Raw genomic sequence first — 22465 nt, forward strand, 5'->3', positions numbered from 1 at the left:
GGGATTGGCTTCCTGCTTCCTCTTGCTTCGCCTTCACTCCTGTTTCTCACATTTGATTATGTCAAAGTTTACCTAGCCTCTAAGCATGAATTTTTCCCTGGCACTATTTACTTCATAGTGGGCCTAAGTTCATAAAAGCAATTCTATATTACTATGTGGATTTATTTGATCCTGTGACCATGTATGTATAAGTGTGTTATATATTATGCTATACATTATATATCCTGAGAGCATAATCTTTTCACTTAGGAACTGTCTATGTCTGCTTTTTCACAATAAAGGTTGTGTGGTTTTGGTTACTGGAGGTAGTAAGCTTTGGGGTGGGTTCTGGATTTTGCAGTGTTGTGTAGTGTCTTTGTGTACTCAGGATTGGTACAATGGCTGCCTCTGTCATTCCCTGCCAAGTTCTGCAAATTCACAGAAATAAGGGAGATAGGTCAGAGGTTAATGACTGGGAGGCACATGGGGAGACCATTTATTAAACTGTAGGAATTTAGAATCTTTCAGATTTTAGATCATGAACAAAGCAAAGGATCAAGTTGTTTGACACGCTGGGTCTTCCACTGCACTAGAAACCTTTTCTGGCCTAGTATTTAGAAACCAGGAGAAGAGCAACCCAACCTGGAAGAAAGAAAAGATAAATGCCAACACATAACTTCACCCCAAAAGAATAAACGTTAACTGTTCCAAGTGTTACTTACAGACAACTAATCCTACTGATAAATTTTCACTTATTTATATAAGTTTATAGGATGCTTTACATCTAAATTATTTTTCCAAACTAACTGTAGAATATTGAATTTTACCAGAAAACTCAACAAAGGATAAAATACATTTCTTCAACATCAAAAGCAACATGCTATGATTCCAGCACCTTATCTTTAGTAAACAAATTGCACTATACATTTTTAACTCATGCCAATAAATAACCAAAAGCAGTTAATTTGCTGCTATCATGACCACCCACGTTTAGCACAGATGTTCAGCTAAAGATTTAGGAACTATTTTGAAGCTTTCATTAGCTCAGATAAATTAGTACTGTATTTATTGGCAGTAGTAAACTATGCAAGTTCATATTTCCTTTCTTGCTTATTTTATAGAGGCCTCCTAAATACCATCAGCTCATCCCTCAGGAAGTTCTTGCATATGTCAGTAAGCCTGAAGCCTGCCATTTTAAGGATTCTGAGCACGGAAGTAGTGACCTGATCAGAGAGCATCTGACCCCAGCCTCCCCATAACCTTTATCTAATTTAAGTCTCTGCTTGTGTCTGAAGCACTTTGTGGGTTCTCTTTGAACCAAAATGGGTTTCTGCAAAGGGTGTGATGTGTTATGGACTATCTTTCCCCCCAAACCTCTAGGAGTCTATTTTATACATGGAACTCAGAAGATGAATACAGGAGGGAACTAGAAAGCATTACTCTATTCACAACAGATTGTTTAAATTAATGCAAATCCAGTTTTCACCTAGGTATGCCTTATCTTTCATTAAGCCTAACTCAGTCTTTTAGAAACTCAGTAGATTGGTACTAGGCAAGTGAAGACACAAAGTATTCAGAGAGGTACAGAACAATACAACTACATGTAGAACTTGTTAACTCTTAGTCTGTAGGTGAACAATAAGCAAAGCAAAACAAAAACAAACAAAAAAACCCTTGGGTTGTTCATTATCATATCTACCTTGGGGTTAATTTTGAAGAAGTAAATCATAGAGTCTAACTTGTATTCATAAGAATGACCAGAAGACAGGCTTTATACAATAGATTGCTACTGGGCATGTGTCTTGACAATGGAGACCAACAAAGCCTAGTACTTTAAGAAAGTCTTCTTTTTGAAAGTTAAGATAATGTGTTAGTTTTCTAATCCCTCAAGGTTGGCACTTTGTAAACTTATATCCTAGAAAATAAAAGAGGAGAGTGAGTCATTAGTGAAGCAGGATCTGAGGATGTCCCCATGTTTCTGGGGTCCTGAAAAGCATTGAAATAGATATAGATGAAAATGAGAATAGTGAAAATGGCATCTGCTTCACTCTGGGGTAAGATCAATAAGGAAAGCCCCAACCAGTGCACTTGAATTAGACTGTTGACTGGAGCATCAAATCCAGGAGGGAAATATTCACCCTGATCATTACAAAGGAACTTTCACACTGGGAAGTTTATATAGTTTGTGGGCCCAGGAGCAAACAGATGGTGATCATTAGCAGGAAACTGCACATGCCTAGAGGACCTAGAAGGAGGACCTTCAGAGATGCAGTGTGGCCAGATCCTAGCAGCTGAAACCATAGAGTGGGAGACAAACATCTATAAATTAGGAGAGTCAGAAGTACTAATGGTGCCCTAGAGGGGCAGGGAGCTAAAAAGAACAACACCTTGACCTTGTTCTTCAGATTTCTTCCAATCTTCTATCACAGTTTCCCAAGGGCCAAGCCTATCTCCAATCTAGAGGGCCAGGGGGCCTGAGAAATATCCTTTCCTTCTGCCTGGAGCTGAGGAAAGGGAGGGTTGGAGCCCATTTGCTCATTAAAAGAAAAGGGCCTATAAGGCCAGCCTGCCATGTGTTACCTAATATGGAGTACAGTATTTTAAGGGCTCGGGAGCTGTCTCCTGGGAACTTTTGGAAGATAAACAGATAAAATGTTGAATATTTTTCTTCCTCTGTAACTGTAGTCTGGGGTTGGGGGGGAGGCGACTATTAAATGCTATTAAAAACTGTGAGTTTAATGGTCATCTAAAAATAGCAGAACATGAGTTTTCAGCTGCTGAAGAGCCTTAATCTTCTTCCACCCCTGTATCTTGTCAACATCACCATGTGCTGCCTCTCTAGACATCAGAAACAGTGTGTCTACTCTTTAAGCATGGCTCAGCCATAGTGAGCAGAGCACTGAATGGGTCTGGGATGTGCAGGTAGCTTTCTCAAAGGTAAGGGCTAACAAGTTAGCAGCCAAGCTCCATTTTGTATTTTGAAAGTGATTTATGACCTCCGAGCTGGAAGATTCACAGTTTAGATGATTTGCCTTTGGATTTCTGTGAGAATCTTGGAAAGTCACTGACTGGCAGGGTTCATGTTTACTTCTACAGAAATGAAGAACCAAGCTCAAAGACAGAGACAGGGAGATACAAAGAGGAGCCATGCAAATGCCCTAAAGAAACGCAACAGTGTATTCTGTTCCTTGCTTCTACTATGCTGAATTTAGTCCTTATATTTGATTGAAAATAGTAACAACTAAATTGAACAGGAGCACTCACTAATTCCCCAGTAAAGTTTAAGCACATACATCTCTAGTATTGCCTTATTTAACTTCTGGCACAAATCTATGAAGGAAGCCCCTGTGTATTTTACAATTAAATCAAGGCACCAAAGAGGTGTTGGCTATAGAAACTACCTGGTGTGTGGTAGGGTCAGTATTTGATCCCCACAACTTGTCCTCAGAGCCCATGCTGTATTTACAGTGTGAGCTCAACTCTGGTAGTCTCAGCCACAGGAACATGGACCACTGTTAATGTATTCCACAGCATTCTCTAGAAGCAGAGGTGGTGGCTTCTGGGCCAACTGGGTTATACTCAACCTGAGGCTCTTCGGAGGCTTATTTTAAACCAATGTGCCGGAACAGCTATCAATAATAAAGGGTAAAGAATTTTCTGGTGTCCCTATGTGAAGTAAGAGATAGGAGAGGCCAACTCAGGTCAAGTCAGTTTGACTGGACTTTTCTGGGATTTTACTTGGATGCGGGTGTTAGTTATTTGATCTGTAAACTCACCCTGGGAGTCCCTTACCCACTTAAGAGCCATTCTGAGAGTTAAATAAGTTAATACAATGAACACTTGCCATATCCTAAGAACAGCAGCACTCAGTATATAGTTTTTTCTTACTGCATTGTTGTTATTTTGGGAAACAGGTAGGTGTGGGTTCGCCCCAGTGTTGCTACTCTTTCTTCTTAACTTCAACAAGTCCAACTGACCACTGGCTATGCTCCAAAGCTGAGTTATTGTATGGGCATCTGGGGTGAGCCCATCAAGGGAAAGCTATCTTTAAAATACGGTTTACTTCCAAACATTCTGTTCTTATTTAACAGTACAATGGATAAGAATCAGTTTTCTACTGGAGACTTCTGGGCCAATATAAACAGTTTAATATAAAAAAAAGTCCATGGAGCCTTCAACCTTTCTGTAAAATGGACTTAAGTGGTATGCCCATCTGACCTCCTCTTTGCTTTTTCCACTAATCAATCAAGCCAAGCACTGTTCCCTTACTTCCCCCACTCATTGTGACTCATTCTTATTTTATATTTACCTAGAATATACCCTTCCTTCAACCTGACAAAAGTTTCCTTTCCTAGGTCTGGCTTATAGGGATCTGGTCTACAGAGCCTTCTATTGTTTTCCTTGGTCAATAGGATGAACTGATGAACTGCTCTGCAGTTATCCATACCTCTTCTATCGGAGCCGCTTCCTCCCTTGCACTGTTCTTGAGTGATGGCCCTATGAGAAGGTACAGATGTAGGGACTGAGTTGCAGCTGGACACTTCTTGCAGCTTTCCTTGTGTCCTGCACAGAGAAGTTGTTTAAAAAATTATGTGTAAAAGTAAATGAAATAGAGGGAACTTTTTTTTTTTTTTTTTTTTTTTGAGAAATATAGCGTATTCAGTTCCTTCCATCTCTGACCCCATTCCTCAGCACAGCTGTATTTTGCCTGGAGTTTCTGTTCCTAGGTTCTGATTAAACAATGCCTAAGTGAGCCTTGTATTGCTGAGGCCTTTCTTGGAAGCAGATCATAAGTGAAAACATTTTCACCATTTATTTTGTTGTTAACTAAAAGCAAGAGAGTTTTAAAATTAAAGCCAACCTACTATAGCTGTTGGAATAACTCTTTAATGGGCCATTAAGCATGTGCACGGGAATGAAAACTCTCCAAAGTGCATTGAGAATTATGTCACCTGACATGGCTTACTTTTGTTGCCCTAACTGCCAAGGGAATTGAATGAGTCAAAAGGAATGAGTCAACTTTCTAGCATCCTTTTTCCCCACACAGGATGCCCTGCTTCTTCAGAAGTGTGACACCCAAAAGCTCATGGCACATACACATACAAGCAAAATGTTACCTTTCCTTTTTCCATTCATAGATACTATGGAAGCTGGCAATGTGAATCCTGGGATGAATAACGTGATTTCCTTGTTTTTATTTACATGTTACAATTAAGATGATAGAAAGTGACCACAGATGATGTTTCTATTCAATGGGCCACAAACACTCTCCTGTATTTGTCATTTCGCATCGGGTTTGCTGGGAGTGTTTGAGTACATACTAAATAATGTAGTGAGTACCATACCCTGGGGAGGAGCAGAGAGAAATGCAGAACCCCAACCATTTAGATTTGTGTTCCCATGACAGTGTGGCTACACTACAGGCTTTAAGCATTTGGTCAATCCATTCAGATTTTTTTTAAAAGATTCTAAGTTGTAAATTCTCATTTCAGTTATAGCTAGTAAAAAGGAAACTATCTGGTAATATAGAAAGTTGAATGATCTCAGGTAAGAGTTATGAATTTGTATAATCTAATTTTGACCAAAAGGACATAATGTAGCAGCAGCTCTGTGTAAATCAACAGCAAATGGCACGGGATTCTTTAGAAGAGGTGTGGAGAAATAACGCACATGAAGAGGCAAGAAGCTATCATACTAATGACCTATGTAGTCTGACCTCTCATTCCCCAATGGCTAGTATGACTGGCTATGGGAATCCAAACTCCAAGGGAAGATTTTACATCCACAAATAGAGCTGCATGGATCCTGTAATAGCATTCTTTACCTTTGTTAAAACTAGAATGTTTTCTCTCAATCATGGTATAAGCATAACCAGTTTTTTAAAATCTTTGCTAGCAGCCCTGTCCTTTCTAAAGGTAGGGTTGATAGGGGGAATGTTTCTTGGAATTGCTCTACCACCAGGTCCCAGATAGACACAGCTGGACTCCATTATGAAATGGGATACCTGGCTAATCAGCTTACAATATGGACTTGAGACTTGACCGCTGTAACTCTGCTTGCAATCACTTGCAAGAATCTTAAGTAACCTGAAATAATCGATTTGTTTTGAAAACCAGTCCTGTGGTTCCTTTCCCTGACTAAAATACTAGTTGACATGTTGATCAGACTACATTAGTTGTCTATTATCCCACAGAACCAGAAACACCGCAGAGACAGTCCTCATTATTTTTTCATGCTGAAATATAGTTCAGTAAAATTCTAGTTCAGGCCGCGATCTACTGACCTTAGTGATTTGATAGCACTTTGAAGAGAAGACTGATATGGATACATATGCCTTTCTCAAACATTGCTTCTATCTTGTTTTGCTTTACCTTATCAATCTGTTGTAAATGTGCTATATAAAGAAATGTAATTATATATAAAGCCTGTTAAAGTTAAGCTTCAATGTGAAGTCATTTGTTGTGTTTTTAAAAATTTCAAGTCTCACAGAATAGTCCTTACTTTCAATATGCAAGGATTTAGTGAGCAACTTCATGTGGGTCACTCTAGTTGGAGGAGTTAGCTCTGTCCTGAGACCTGAGTGGAAGAAGTCTTGGCTTTAACTCTTAAGTTCCTTCCCAGTAAGTTAGTTGAATATGACAAAGTCTCCTTTTCCCAGGAAACTTAAAGCATGCATACCTGCTGTATGGACAGGCATCCTTTCACTTCTACAGACTTAGCAAATACCCACTCATTAGGCATTTTATAGATCCTAGTGATACACAAGTTGAATAATTATCCATTCATTTTATTGTACAGCCCAGGATCTTATCCATTAGCATAGGCATGGTACAGACAACAAGAAAGCAGAGTAACCCAGGCACCAATATGAAGATTGTCATAACTACAGTAGAGTCAACATGCCCAGAAATTGAAAAAGGAAGGCAATTTATTTTCCTCCTTTCATAGGTTTCAAAAAAGAAGTGATTTTAATTTGGGCCAAAGACCAAGAAGAGAATGAACAGGTGTGGAATTCCGAGCGGGGTATAGTAAGAACACTGAGTGACTGTTATAGAATGTGGGGGTGGAGTGAAAGAGAAGGAAAGCAGGTGTTCATTTGCCATCAGAATGTATGGGTTCCATGTTATGGTCATGCTTATCTACCCTACCAAAGAATGCTCCACATTATTCAGTCATATTTCCCTGTGAAAACATGATCCATGTGTATGCACATATGTGTGTTCTAAAGGCTCACCAGTACTTATATTTATTATAGGTTGATCCAGGCTTCCAGTTGTAGTAAGAGGTTTCATCTGTCTTTATTTTCAATGTCTTTTTGGAAAGTTCCTTAGGCTACAGACTAGTGCTGGCCATCTAACCATCATTTTGAATAGGATAGTCTAAACTGAAAAAAATAGTATGTGGTCCAGAGGTATATGATTTCAATGTTATAATAAATTCAATGATCTTATAATATTATCAGATGGATTCCTCTGACCCTATCCTGGTGTTCATGGCTTTGGAAGTAAAGAAAGTTCTATGGAGGATTTGACTTAGGTCTTAAAAGGACAAAAAGAAAGTGATGGCAACCCAGGCCCCAGAAACTTCACAAATTAGGTACTCAAGCAAGAAAATTCAGGGCAGGAAGCACAGAGCAAGATCAAAAGCATTGAGTCACTGGATACAAAATCAGAAACACTAAATGGCTTTAGTTCAAGGATACATTTAGAGTAGCTGAATTTTGAGAACATAGGACCATAGTGATTCAAACTGATCTGTAGAGGGGGAAAAGGCTGTAAACCACACTGTAGATTAGACTGAGGTTAAGGAACACCACTGGATAATATTTAGAGAGTGTACAAATGGTGAGAAGGAAAGACTTGAATTGTGGCTGTGGTGTTGAACACAAAGAGAAAAGGGAAAGGTAGAGATGTATTCTGGAAGCATGAGCAGTTGGCAAGTAGATGAAAGGGGGAAGGGCTGTGTTCATGGTGGGCTGAGGCTTCGGACTAACCAAAGCTGTTTCCAGGAATAGAAAGTGGAAGCACCAAAGAATGAGGATGGTAACGTTTCAGGGAGAATATGATGAGTTAATTAGCTACACATATGTAATGTAAGTAGGGATAATAGACTGCTTATAAAATTAGATGTGTGGGTCAGAGGAAATTAAGCCTCTGCCAATGATCTGACATCTGTGTTCATTTCTCTTTTGGTGCTGACTGTAGTAGATTAGGATGAAAGGTGAATTGCAATTACCGAGTTTGTTTAGATTGAGCAAAACACCGTCCTCATCTGAATATCTTAACTCTCTCACTGCTTAGCCTCTGTTTGTACTAATAGGCTTTCTTACCTCTGCCTAACACAGCTGTCTCTGTAAAATCCCCAGCAAATAGAGAGTATCTGACTCCCTTTTTACTGCTCTATGACAGCTGGAAAAGGTTACTGGTTCTGAACCCAGATAGCTTCTGTCTCATTCTCCTGCTGAACTCCCATAATTAATCTTTTCCAGACTGACAATAATTCCACTGTCTTCATTTCAGAGAAACTCATGGTGTTTCTAACACTTCAGATAACTCATTACTGGGTTAGAAAGGAATGGCGATACTCCACCAGGCTTCTCCGGTTTCTCCGTGTGCTGTCGGGTCAATGCTCTCAGCACAGCTAAGCAGGGACAGATGGTGCCCATTCCCTCAGTGACAGAACCATCCAGCAATGTCAAAGGCATTTACATCCTTGAGAGAGAAATGCTTTATGACTAAAAGTTTCCCACCATGTGTACTTCAGGATACAGAAATGAAACTCCAGGAACAATTCATGTCCAATTATGTTAAACTTTAATTTCATGAATCATTTAAAAATAAACTCAGTTCCTCTCTACTGTTAGTGATTCTCCAAGGAGCCTTTCTAAAAGGGCATTAGTGCACTTGACTTGAAGGTCTCTACAGTAATGATCATGTAAAACTCAAGATTGGACACATGTTCTACTGTGAAGATACATACTTACACCAACCACTAAAGAGAAAGTAAAAGGGGGAGAGGGAGAGATGCTTAGGAAAGGGCCGTCAGTCCAGATTGTATGGACAAAGCTTTCTGTTTCTTTAACTACAATCCTTTATGGATGACAAAGATTTTTATTTGTTTGTTTGATTTTGTAAATACAAACTCACAGCCTCTGCTTAAATAACTGAAATTTGATATCTGGATGTAATGGAATAAGCCTGCAATCCCACCCATAGGGAAGCCAAGGCAGGAGGATTCGGGGTTTGATGTCAATCTGGGCTACCTAGAGAGACCCTGTATCAACAAAGCCAAATGAGAGCAGTAGGGGAAGAAATTAATTTGAAGAGTCTGCTGACTTGCATTTTAGTCCCGCATGATCTTTACGAACTGACTTACTTTCTGAATCTCAGATTTCTCATGAAGAACAAAGATTTATGGCTAAGATCTCCCATGCTTCTGAAATGTCAACAGTATGATTTGCCCAGATAAAATCAGTAAAATGATTGTGATATGAAATAGTTTGCAGAAATACATTTTTGGGGGGTTCAACAGATAAAGCACTTGATAGTGAAACATGAGGACCTGAACTGAGATCACTCTTTTACTCTTAAAAAGCACTAGGCATGACAGCGTGTGCTTGTAATCCCAGAGATGGTAGACAGAAACAGGAGGATCCCTAGAGCTTGCTAATGAGCCAGTATGGACTTGACTTGAGGCTGGTGAACTCTGGATTCAGTGACAAAAATATTTGGGGAAAATGATTAAAAAAACATGATTGATGTAGACCTCTGCCATCCATGGAACATATACCTGCATGTGCATATATGTTCTACACACATAAACACATATATTAATTCTATAATTAAGTTCATGTTATAGAGTCTGAAATAATTAAAATCCCTGTAGTATTTTTTTTGTGATTGCCTTATTGGAGAGGTTAGCAGTTCTAATCATGAATATATCAGAGCTAGGAGCACAATTCCATGTTTATTATATTAATTTCACTTTTGAGTGTTTCTACCACCGAAGTTGTATTGAGTTAAGCTATAGTTATGTTAAAGAAAACATATACATTGTATAGATTTACAGTTCCTCCTTATTGTTTTACCATTCTAAGTATATTATAAGTATCATGGGGTGAAGAGGACCCCAACAAGAAAGTCTTTAAGCCTTAAACACCCACAAATGGAGTTGAAGTAACAATCTTAGTTAATGGCAGGTTTATGACTCACCAAGGTGATCCATTCATCAGTCACCTGTTTGCCCATTCCTTCCAAATCCATCTAATATTACATCAGTGTTGTGGTCTGATGTCTGAAAAGCTCACCACATGCACACAAACTGCATTTGAGTGGTCACATAGAGAGTCTAAGGAAGGCTGGAAATCGGTGTTAACTTGTTATTCCAATCCTTTCTGTTGTATTGAGAAGATGCTACATATAGGGTGAGGAGGCAAATGCAATTCTAACCTTTATTTTCTTGTTGTAATAAAAGGACATCCCTAGGATGAAAGTTAGCTCTCCTTAGCCAGAGGTAAGTGCAAGGAGCAGCCTGTGCTGTAATCTTGGTCAGGTCCGGTCCCTAGGTTGTCTTGGGCATCAGATTCCTCTCTGTTGAGTACATAGCTGTCACATGATACTTTAATTTTAGATTCTTAGTTATGAAAATTTCTCTAACCATAGAAAAGTTGAAAAATGCTCTAATGTACTTTCCCAGCCACACCATCTGGATTCACATCTGGTGAGGGCCATCTTGTTGCATTAACCACAGTGGAGAACATGGCTTGAGATAGAGCAAGCATGGGATGTCCTATCTGTGCTTCTTCTGACAAACCACTGAGGTCATCATGGAGGCCCCACTCTTCATCCTCTTCTGACCCTCATTACCTCCAGAGATCCATAGTCTAACTACCAGGAGCATAAATTTAGAGTTATGTTTTCAGCACATGAACTTTTAGGGAGCACATTCAGTCAAGCCTGATCATTATCCCTTCCTATTCTGTCTTTTTTTCAGCTTATGCCTCAACCTGTCATGAAACACCCATTGGAACAGCATTGCAGTGCTGTGAGCATCTAGGGGCTTCTGTTCAAGAGCAGAGCAGAAGAATCCTCTTGTTTACAGTCAACTGCTGTGCGTCATTAGGTTATGACAGTTGGCTCCTGTCAGAAAGACACTAGCTAATGTGACATGTTCAGTAAATTCCACAAATAGTAGGTAGAATACTTTAGTACATATGGAATTTCAGAAAATAGAATTTATCATTATTATAAGACAACCCATGTTTTACACATCTAAGCATATAATATCATGTTTTAGAAAATCTCATTCATCTTTGCTAATGAAGTTTTGTAGAGTCAGAGAGCAGAGAGAACCTGTGCAAACTTGTCAAGTGTGCCATGAAATGACAAATGCAGACATGAAAGAAATATGACAGAATTACTCTCTCTTGGAGACTAAAGACAGACAATATATGTACAATATGTGTTCCATATTTGAAAGTTTTCATAATGAAAAGTTTAGAACCTAACCCAGTAACAACCCATCTACTTTGCAGGAGAGGTAATTTGCCCAGACATATCAATACACTGATGTATTCTGTAAAAGAAGAATTTGATCATGTAGCTTTACTGCCTCATATTATGAAGTGGATATTATTTTAATTTTAAAAATACATAAAACAACTACACTACACTACACGTATCTTAGTGGCAGCATGTAACATTTCACCATAGATATCCATTGTTTAGTGCTTAAATTGACCTAAAAATAACCATTAACCCCAAACTCTTATCATTTTTCAATGTGTGCGCCTGCACACATGCATACCCATGTACCTGCATGTGGAGGTTCAAGGTTAACATTATTTTGTCTTCCATAGTCATTTTCTACCTCAGTTTTTAAGACATGGTCTCTCACTGACCCTGGAGCCCTCTAATTCAGCTAGGCTTGCTGGCTTGTGAGCTCTAGAGAACCACTTTCTGCATGGGTGCTGGGTATCTAAACTTGAGTGACCATCACTTCAATGCAAGAACTTGACCAGTGGAGTCATTTTTCCTACACCTAATCATTTTTTCTTTTTGTAATAAAAGCATTCAAAAATCCTTCTAGAATTTTGGGATGATAATTCCATTTCTAGAACCCACATAATGGAAGGAGAGAATAAATTTTGGACATTGATCTCCATATGTGTTCTGTGGTGCACATGCACACATTCACGTGTGCATGCACACATATATGCATATATGCACACACACAAATAAATGTAATAAAATGTATTGTTTCATGTGAAACTTAAACAGATAGACAATATTTTCTTCATCGTTCTCAATGAGATCATCATGCAAACAAGCTTGATTAGGATATGTTTCTGGGAGCTGAGAGAAAGAAGGAAAGACAGACAAATAGAAAAAAAAGACTGACAGAATTTTTAAAATGTTAAAAATAAACTCACTCAGTAAATCACATTGGAATTTAGAAGTACTGATGTCAAAATCAATAAAAAAATCAATAAAAAAGTTTTCAGCTAAAAATTAACACTAACCCTTCTCTTATACAGAAGCCCTGACTGAGCCATCTTTCAACACTCTGATATGGCTACTTCACTTTTATGAAGAAGTAATCAAAGCTCACAATGCCAAGCACAGGAGGAAGTGGAGTTGTGTTGAGGCACTAATTAATAAAATATATTCTAAATGTTTTTATTTGTCAAGGTTTGAACTGTATAGTCTCTTGAACTTTTTCTCACTTATAATAATATTTACAGTTGGACTTAATGGCATGTGTGTGTCATCATCAACATTTAGAAAGCATATCCAGGACAAGCAAGAGCTCCAAGTTAGCCTTGGCTAAATAGCAAGATCCTGTTTAATTTATTTCATCTAGAATAGTTTATCCAAGGAAAGAAGACCTACTCCCAATCTAGATGAAACCATCACATGCCCATTGACAAGGGGATCCTAGACTAATGAAAAAGAAAAAAAAAAACAAGCTGAGTATCAGTATTCATTTCTCTCTTTCCTGATTATGTACATGATCTAGGCGTGTGCCTCATACTCCTGTTGCCACATATAAAGCTGCTCTCATGGCTATGCATGTGCCACCTTGATTAATTGTACCCTGGAACAAAAGCCAAAATAACCCCCTAGGCTGAATTGTCAGGCCCTTTGTCACAGTAACAAGAAATCTAAAGCAATGATAGATGAATGGATAAGTAACATATAGGTAGATCAATAGACAATGGATGGATAGATAGAAACATATAGATAGATGATAGTTAGAAGATAGATGGGTAGTAGATACTGATTTATTAAAATCAACTGAAGGCATTGTGAAGGCCGAGAAGTTCCAGGATCTGTAGTCTACAGACCTGGAAACCAAGAGGGCTAGTAACATCAAAGGCTAATGGCAGGAAAAAGCCTAAACCATATGTCATCTCAAATACAATCATGAAGAGAGATGAGATCACTCTTGCCTACCCTTTTGTTCCACTCAGCCCTGCCAGGGATATTAGGAAGACACTGTGCTTCCCTGCATCTACCAATTTAAATGTTAATATTCCAGAAGCATCTTCAAACTGCGTCCAGAAACAATGTTGAGACAAACATCTGGGGACTGATGGCCCATTCAGGTTGGCACATAAAACTTATCAATATATTTGTCTTCCTTCTCTAAACTTTTCTCTAGTGTCGTTTTATATTACACCTCCCTAAAATCAAGTGTTTAGGTGAAAGTTTGTGGAAAATCAGTCTCCTGAATTCCACCATGAAAAATAAGTAAGGTCTAGACAATGGTAATGGGAAAGAAAGGAGGCCAAGTCAATGCAAGGCTGAGCCAAGCCTTAGGGAGACAAAGACATTCTCCAGGTACATTGCAAAGATTGCCCTGTGCAGTGCCTGAGAAGCTAGGGTATTAATACCTACTAGGTCAGCAAGAATTAAGGATGCAAGTCTTCATAAACTATAGTTCCTTATACAGGCTTGATGGGACACCACCAGTAAGTGGCTTCTGAGGAAGTATCATTGGTATAACTTTGGGAAGCTGTTTGTATCTGTAATGTTCCCTATAGGCTTATGTATTTGAATCAGATTCATAGCTGAGGTGTTGCTTTCAGAAGGTATTGGTAAGATCTAACTAATCACTGAGTGGACCTGGAGGAATATGGATGCTCTGGGTGAGTTGTGTTCCACAGTAAAACATGGGATGATACAGCCCTCCGTAACCCCAGATGCTGCCTCATCCTTGGGTCATATCTTTTTCTATGATCCCATGTTATCAGATGAAAATGCCAGTCTTTGTAAGATAATTGGGTTGAATGCCAGCATTTCCTTTAGTGGCACCGATGACATCTCACTACTTATAACTATGCTCTTGAATCCTTTTATCTTGCTCCATGTCATAACTGCCTCAAACTAAAACTCTTAGATAACGACGAAGAGTTATCCACATCTGAGCTCGCTATAACAACGTTAGAAGGCACAATGGATGGTGGGTGAGTCATGGCTTTTTAAAAGCGTATAGCTTTGCACTCTGGGTTTTAAAGCCTTGCTGGATACAAGAGAAGTCTTGAATGTGTGGTAGAAAGACAGTATTTCCAAACTTAGCAATGTACCCCTAAATGTAAAGAGCAAGTGCTGGAAAAATTCCATGTGCAAGCTGTAAATTCTGGGACCATCCCACGTGGATGAGTCATGTAATTTCACCTTCTAGAGGCTCTCAAAAGAACAGCTGCATGCTTTTTAAAACAAGATATGTTTGTATACTCTACTACACCAGCATCAGCAATTATTTTGAGCTCTCTCATAAATGTGTATAGAATTGAAGATGTAATTAGGAAGATTTAGGAAGCTTTGTGTTTTCTGAAGTTACTTTCTATGTTGCAAAAGAAATGTTATCAAAAATTAGCCCAAAGACAATTTTTTTAAAAGACTTAACAAAGGATTGATTGGTTAACCAAGCATAGGAAGGTACCTTTTGGGTTGTAGTTCTAGCTTTCATGTCAAATAACTAATATTTTTAATTCCTGGGATTTTTCACAAACTAAATAACTTGAAAATTGTTTAGACAACTCCAAATTAGATCTTTCTGTTTGTATGTGCAGTGAGTGTGAAATTAAATTTTGATAAATGTGCATAGTTGCACAATATTGAGCATGTTAAAAGGTTACACTGAGAGTCTCTTATTAATTTTCACCTTGTATTTTAGCACATTTGCTTTTTATTGTGATGTCTGACATTACTTTACATAGAAGATTATTCTTTAAGAATGTTTTTGCATGTGTGGATATATTTTAAGTTACCACATAATGGTGTAGAGATGCATTCATGCGGTAATTATGAGAAAGACAGCTTGAGGAACCTAAATTATGTATTTCCAACTGGCCCACTTCTAATCATCCTTTTGATGGGGGGGGCGGAATCTAAAATTGTTTGTTATCTTTGTTTGTGTTCATTCTCTCTCTCTCTCTCTCTCTCTCTCTCTCTCTCTCTCTCTCTCTCTCTTTGTTTCTTTCTCAAATTAAAAAAAAAAAAAAAACAGCCAGACCCATACATTTCAACACTGCAAACTAGCAGAAGAAAGTCAAGTCTCTTAGTTTTCTGGCTTAGTTCCATATTTTTCAAAACCCCAGTGGGTAGTGACTGACATCCAGTGGTATCTACTTGTCTCTGAGAATCTCAGAGGAATCCTCACATACCCATGCACACATTACACACTTATGCACTCCTGAGATGTAGTCAATCCCTGGCAATTTCTCATACCTCATCAGGACAACATACTCTCACATCTCTGTTCAAGCATCTAACACAATCTTCTAGAGGAGTACAGAGAGGTTCAAAAAATCTCTGAGACAAGGAATTTTGAAACTTGCTTAAAAGATGGAAATGTGAGAGCAGAAGAGAGTGGGGATGACTAGGAAGAAAGGACTTCAGAGGAGTGTCAGAATGTGTTGCCTCCACTGCCCTGCTATAATGCTAAACCTTATGATCTTTAGCTTTTGGGTACAGGGGAGGGGTGGAGGGACATTGAGTCCCCCCAAGCCCCTTCTCCCTGAGGATACGAGACTCCAGACATATGGAGTTGAGGAGGATGAGCAGCATGCTCTGGCTGACCTCTGTGGTCCATGGGCAAACACTCTGGGAGAAGATATGGCAATGTCTTATAGTCTTCTGCTGCTTCACTCAAAAGAAGGCAAAATTAAGGTATATCTTTATACATTATTGTCCATATCAGTAAGTATTTCTTATTCTGATGAAACATTTTAATGGGATATAAAAATTTTTTATTTAAAGTATTTTCACTCTCTTTAAGAATAAGGACCACAATTTCAAAACATTTTCAGTTGGAGATATTTGGTTAGGCAAACTGTACTTAATGAGGAAAGGGGTAAAAACATAAAACGTGCAAAACATGTCAGAACAAGTTACAAATCAGGATGGCATGGCAATGTGGACTGTGGGCAATCTCTATAGATGTGGGCAACAGAAAGGTCTTCCTTGTTAGAACTTCTCTTATACCCAAACCTTCACAGTATGTCAGCAGCATAAGGGGAGGAGAGCAATCAAGGGTCTTTGCCTTAAGGGAGAAAATAGGATCAGAGAGGTAAGATTATTTTAGTAAAGATGAATACATCTTCGTGTAACCCAGGATGATTTAAAAACAGACTAAAAACATGACATCCTTTAAATGCAAAGTCCTATGCCGGTGCACCAGCAGGGTGTTCAAATTGCTAATGAAAATCCTTTTACATAGACAAAGGACAACTTTCATCCAAAACACTGTCAGAGAGACAATCTCTGCCTCCTGTAGATGCTCAGGATTCTTACAAAGAAAGGAAAAACATGTGATCAAAAGGGGGTCTTTCATGAGATATGGTACATTTGAATTAGTGTCATAGGAACTAAACTGTTCTTCATGACAGCCATTATTGAAGAAGAATAGGATGTCTTAGCTGGGAGACTATTAGGCATCCACAGGCTCTGTAGATGGGTCGCAGAGGTTCCAGATCCTTGAAAACTGTGTACAACTTATGTATATATTTTGAGTGCTTTCCAGATATTCTCATGAGAACCAAGACTTCTGAAACATTAAGAAACTATGTTGGAGAAAGCAGAGTTCTATTGATGGAGACAAGTCTACATATCTCATATGAAAAATGGCTTGTGCAACAGAGAAAAACTTTGCAGTTAACTCAAGTATGTAACAAAGCAAGTGTTGTGTTTATGCCTTCAAAGAAGTGTAATACAACTCCCAGTAAAATGGTTTCCTTCTGGATGAATGTTTAGATGTACAAACTATTTGTCACCAGACACTTTCTTCACAATTTGAACATTTAAAGAACCATGGGAACCAAACATAAGTATATTGATGTCATATATTGCTGATGAATACTCATGAAAGGGCTGGCAATATATGAGTCAACCTAATGACTAAGGGGCATTAGGATAGAAAATGAAGAGTTATCTGGTTATACCTGGCCATGGGCTGTGAAGCACATAGTAGAATTAGATGCAGCAGTAAAAGGCTATGCAAAGCATGATGTTCTGGTGAGGAAAAAAAACCTAATTTTGAAGCTTGATTGTGTTATGATTTTTCTTGTTACAATTCTAAGAATAATTTGTCAAGTGAAGGAAATTAAGATTCAGGTATCGGTGTCTTATCCATAAGAGGATATCAGAAGAACAATGTGATGCATTTTCATGATATTGAATTAGCTAAACTGGGAATGCAATGCTGCAAATTTCTACTTCTAGATTAATGAAGGATGGTAGAGACACAGCACTTGAGTGTTTGTAAGCTATAAACTAAAGGGCTTGCTTCTTTTTGCTTCAAGGGACCAGTTTACATGGATAAAGGGCAACCTTAACCCCCAAACACTGTCAGAGATGAGATGCCATCAACAAGAGCCCTGTGATCACTCTTAGCTGTGTATCATCATTAACTGACCCACCTGTGTCCTGGGGCAGCAGTTGGCCTTCAGCTCCTCTGGCTTCTGCCAAAACCCTGACTCCCCAGCAAGATGCATGCTGAACTCTGTGGTAGAGCAGTGGCTTTCTCCATTTGAATTACTAAAATATACCAAAAAAAAAAAAAAAGAGAGAGAGAGAGAGAGTCATTTAAGAGAGTTTTGTTCTCCTTGGCTTCAGAAATAATCAGATCTAAGAGAAGCCTATGAATCCATGGTACTTGGCATTATTTGTAAGGTGAGTTTGTGGGGTTTTTTGTTTGTTTGTTTTTATTTTTCTAATAATAACAGAAGCTGAAGAGTCAACTTTCTACAGAGAAAGCAGAGAAGGGGGAAGTCCAGGTCAAGGCTGTCATAGGCCTCACATGTTGTTTAGGTGACTAGGGAGGTCAAAATTGTTGACATTTGGCAACAAGAATGTAGTTGGTGCAAAGATATCATTGCAAAAAGAAATACCTGGATTGAGCTTAATGGAGCTATATTAGCCCCTTCTTAAATATTGGAGGAATTCTTATATATTTGGTTGTGGGCCTAGCCTTTAATGGCTGAGCCATCTCTCCAGCCCATTGGTGAGAATTCTTACAAACTACACTGATCCAGCCAAAGATGTCAGAGGCAGATAATTATGGGCCAGGTTAAGAGCTGATAAAGTCCAAGGGTCTACAGAGATGGCTCAGGGGCTAGGCTGCTCTTCTAGAGGACCCAGATTCAGTTCCCAGAACTGCCATGGTAGTTCATGACCATTTCTAATTCCAGGTCCACAGAATCCAATGCCCTTTTCTGACATCGTTGGGCACCAGGCACACAAAAAATGAATTTTTATACATGCAGGCAAAACACTCAACCATATATAATAAATAAATATAAAATTTAAAAGGTTAATTAAACTCTAGAAGTAGATATGCAACAAGGAATCAAAACGATCTTGGTATTGTAGCTGGGTAGCAGTGTTGGTTGCTTTTCTCCTGTGGGCATTTGCATTGTGTCTTTTGGTTCTGTGAAAACTTGTCCTTAGGGAGGTGGCTTTCTGGTCAGTTCCAGCTCAAGGGCCTCTGGGTCCTGCATCAGGAGTATGTGGTGTTTTCAACAATGGGGACTTACTTTTCACCTTTGGAGACAACCATGGACAATAGCCTATAATGTTTTAGAAGTCTCTTGGACAAATCTGACCAAAACTCAAAAACCAGTCTCATATCTGGTTGTTGTCCAGGTGGGGTGGTGAGGGGATGGATGGTTGTTAGATGGTCTTTGGCTCTTAGAAGGAGGATTGTCAGCCCAGATACTAAAGTTTTTTATACTATATATGTATATTTATACAGAGACTTATTCGTACCATAGTTGGTTTTATAAGAGAGATTCTAGTAGTTTAATTCCTTATGACTTACAGATACTCTTAGTGTTGTTTTGCCTTCCTTCTTCCAACGTCTGTATTTTTCTTCCTTCCACATCCCTCACCCCTCTAATTTATCATCCCACCCCCCAAAAGATCACATTTGCCCCTACAGGCAAAATGGCTGAATGCTTGCCAACAAGCCTGAGTTTGACACTTGAAAGCCACATGGTAGAAGCAGGGAACCAACTCCTGCAAGTTGTTCTGACTTCTACATAGGTACTATGGCAAATGTGTGCACAGCATGCATGTGTATGCACATGCACACATATACACAAAATATAAAATTTTTAAAAATGATCTCAAATTAAGTTGAATTAGAAGAAAATTGGAGAAACTGTTTTTGAGTTCTTATATATAGCTCCCCTGCTGACTGTAGAAGACATTGTTTCCTTTGATTCGGCCTCTGGTTCTTACTCTCCTACTCTTTCTGGCTCCTCTTTCTTAATGGCCCTTGAGCCTTGAAGTGTACGGTATATATGTCATTTTTAAGGCTGAGAATCCCACCATTTTGTACATTGACCAGTTTGAGCCAGTGTGACTTCATTACAGTCAGGAGTGCCAGATGCTCTCTGTTCTCAGGCAGGAAGTCTGGGGACTCTTAATGTGTTGGTCCTATCAGGTCCATATGTGTCGGGAGCACATTCCTAATCCAGATGTGAAGGTTATTCACAGCACATGTTAGTTACTTTTTGATGTAGGGAGCCATGCTGGACTCAAGGCTCTGAGACTCACTATGTAGTCCAGGCTGGCTTTCAACTGATAGCAATCCTCATGCCTCAGCCTGCTGGGTGCTGAGATTAAAGACATGAGCCACTGTGCCTGGCTAAAGATTATCCTTTTTGAAAGCACTGAACCTTTTAGTTATAAGTGCTAGAAAATATTAGATATGACCATTATAAGTACATTTTCATAACTTTAAAAGCCCAGTTAATTCCTTTTCTCTAGATAATAGTCTTCTCACTGACCAGAAAGAAAAGGTTCAGATCTGTATTCTCAAGGTATGGTTGTAACAAATGTGAGGATGATTACAGGAGACTTTGTGATATGTCTGGCCATGCTGGGGCTGTGCTCCTGCTTCTGTATGAGAGAGGGAGAGTGTGTGCAAAAAAAAATGCTAATTTTCTTTGGCTGGTACAGGAATCACTCCAGGGGGATGAAGTAATTCCTTGGTGTACAAAAAAAAACAAAAACAAAAACAAAAACAAAAACAAAAACAAAAACAAAACTAAATCCAAGAGTGATGAAGTTAGGGCTGTTTGGAGATAGAAATGTCTAATCCAACAGAACAGAACACAACACACACAACACAATACAGTACAGCCCAGCCCAGCCCAACACAACTCAACCCAGTCCAACCCTCCCAGTGTCCAGATTCTGAAATGAGAGATTGGTTGCTATCAGGGAGCTTTCTAGAGACAACTTTACAGTTGAGCCAGTACTGAATCTTTCAATTTGAAGACAAAAGCAGTAGAGAAACCTTGACTTAGCTCTCTTACCCTCTTGCTCTCTTGTGTCTTCCCCCCTTGCTCCCATTCCCTCCCCTCTTCTCTCCATGTGGTCATGGCCTCTACATCTCTACTCTCTCCTTCTCTCTGCCTTTCTCTGCCTCTGCTACCCTCTTAACTCCCCTCCCTATGCTCTAAATAAACTCTATTCTATACTAAAAGAAAAGTCTCTCTTTCCCTCTCTCTCCCTCTCTCTCTTGCTCCCTTCCCCAGACACCCTCCCTCCCTCTCTCCACTTAACCCTTAAAGATATAAGAACTTAATTAGTGGTCTGTATAATTAGAAAGATAATTCTAGCTTTTGTTCACAATTACTTTATTTTTTCTTTTACCAAAATGTTTTGAAGAATATACTTTTTGTAAATATTAATTAAAAGTCCTGTTTAGGACACTCATATCACTGTTGACAGAATTGGTAATGTCTTTTCTACCCATGAAGTACTGGAGAACTGAAGGTTAGAGGGAGTTGTAAGGACAGTACAAGCTGAATTCTCGTCATATATCAACTGGGAAATTGAGGACAGGGATCACATTTAATATATTAGGAGGGTATAAGGTATTAGAGATGCTGGAAAGAACAGAAAAGCAATAAAACCTCCACAGCTTGAGAAAGAAAGTCATATTTCCATATTTTGAACTTTCAGAAACTTGAAATATTATTGGTCTATAAGGAACCTGTCCAAAATGTGAAATAAAAAAGCTCTACTAATCAGAGAAAATGAAAGTTAGAGTTACTGGTTGTATCTGGAGACAAAGTAAATGGGAGTCACTTAACCTTGACCCTTAGGCAATTGTTTGTAGGTCACATCTTTTCCCCTTTGAGATGTAGTGACTGCTTTCCCACCAGTCAAGTCTCTTGGCTCATTTATCCATTCAAATTCCATCCAGAGAAAGTCTTTCATGTCTATTTATATAATATTCAACTTCATTTTGTTTATTTAATGATTTATTAAATGCATTAAGCAGCATGACTCCCTAGGAGAATTAGAACCTAGGAATAAAATTATTTAAAAATTATGTTTATGTTATGATTTATAGAATTGCAAATTGTCAAAGACATAAGGGATCATAGTAAAGCAAGATGCTGTTGCTTGGAGCACACATCTTAACTCCTGGCAATTTCCCCCAAATAGCACCATAGGGAAGGCATATGCAAGTTGAGTCGAAGCATACACATTGAATGAATGTGCCCAGCAGCAAAAGGCTGGTCGGGGGCAGCATCAACAGAGAATACAAATATGGGAGCAACTTTGTAAGTCAATCCAGACCAGGCCCCATTCTCATCACAATGTACAGTTTCTCTTATGGAAAAGAGAAAGACATTTTACTAAGAAACAAAACAAAGGGGAGATAAAACCTGTATAGACCACTTCCAGTGGATAGGCATGGCCCTCACTTAAGGATTGGGACCATCCACCCATCTCAAAATTTTTAACCCAGAGTTGTTCCTGTCTAAAGGAAAAACAGGACAAAAAGAAAAAGGGGACAAAAAATGGAGCAGAAACTGAAGGAAAGGCCATCCAGAGACGGCACCACCTAGGAATACATCCCATCTGCAGACACCAAATCCTCACACTATTGCTGATGCCAAGAAGCACTTATGGACAGGAGCCTGGTATGGCTGTCCCCTGAGAAGTTTTGCCAGCACCTG

General features: G+C 38.9%; 1 long non-coding RNA gene across 2 annotated transcripts in view; it reads right to left on the bottom strand.

Moving 5' to 3' along the window:
- Positions 1-448: 448 nt before the first annotated feature.
- LOC116092034 overlaps positions 449-22465 on the bottom strand; it is a 36398-nt gene continuing 14381 nt past the window's right edge. For both annotated transcript variants that reach the window (XR_004119155.1, XR_004119154.1), the window contains 3 exons: positions 17903-18020; positions 4427-4542; positions 449-621 (listed from right to left, as the gene is read on the bottom strand). This is a non-coding gene — a long non-coding RNA (uncharacterized LOC116092034). The remainder of the gene's footprint in view (positions 622-4426; positions 4543-17902; positions 18021-22465) is intronic.

The sequence above is a fragment of the Mastomys coucha genome, unplaced genomic scaffold (genome assembly GCF_008632895.1).
Source record: "Mastomys coucha isolate ucsf_1 unplaced genomic scaffold, UCSF_Mcou_1 pScaffold15, whole genome shotgun sequence".
In the NCBI taxonomy this organism is placed as follows: domain Eukaryota; kingdom Metazoa; phylum Chordata; class Mammalia; order Rodentia; family Muridae; genus Mastomys; species Mastomys coucha.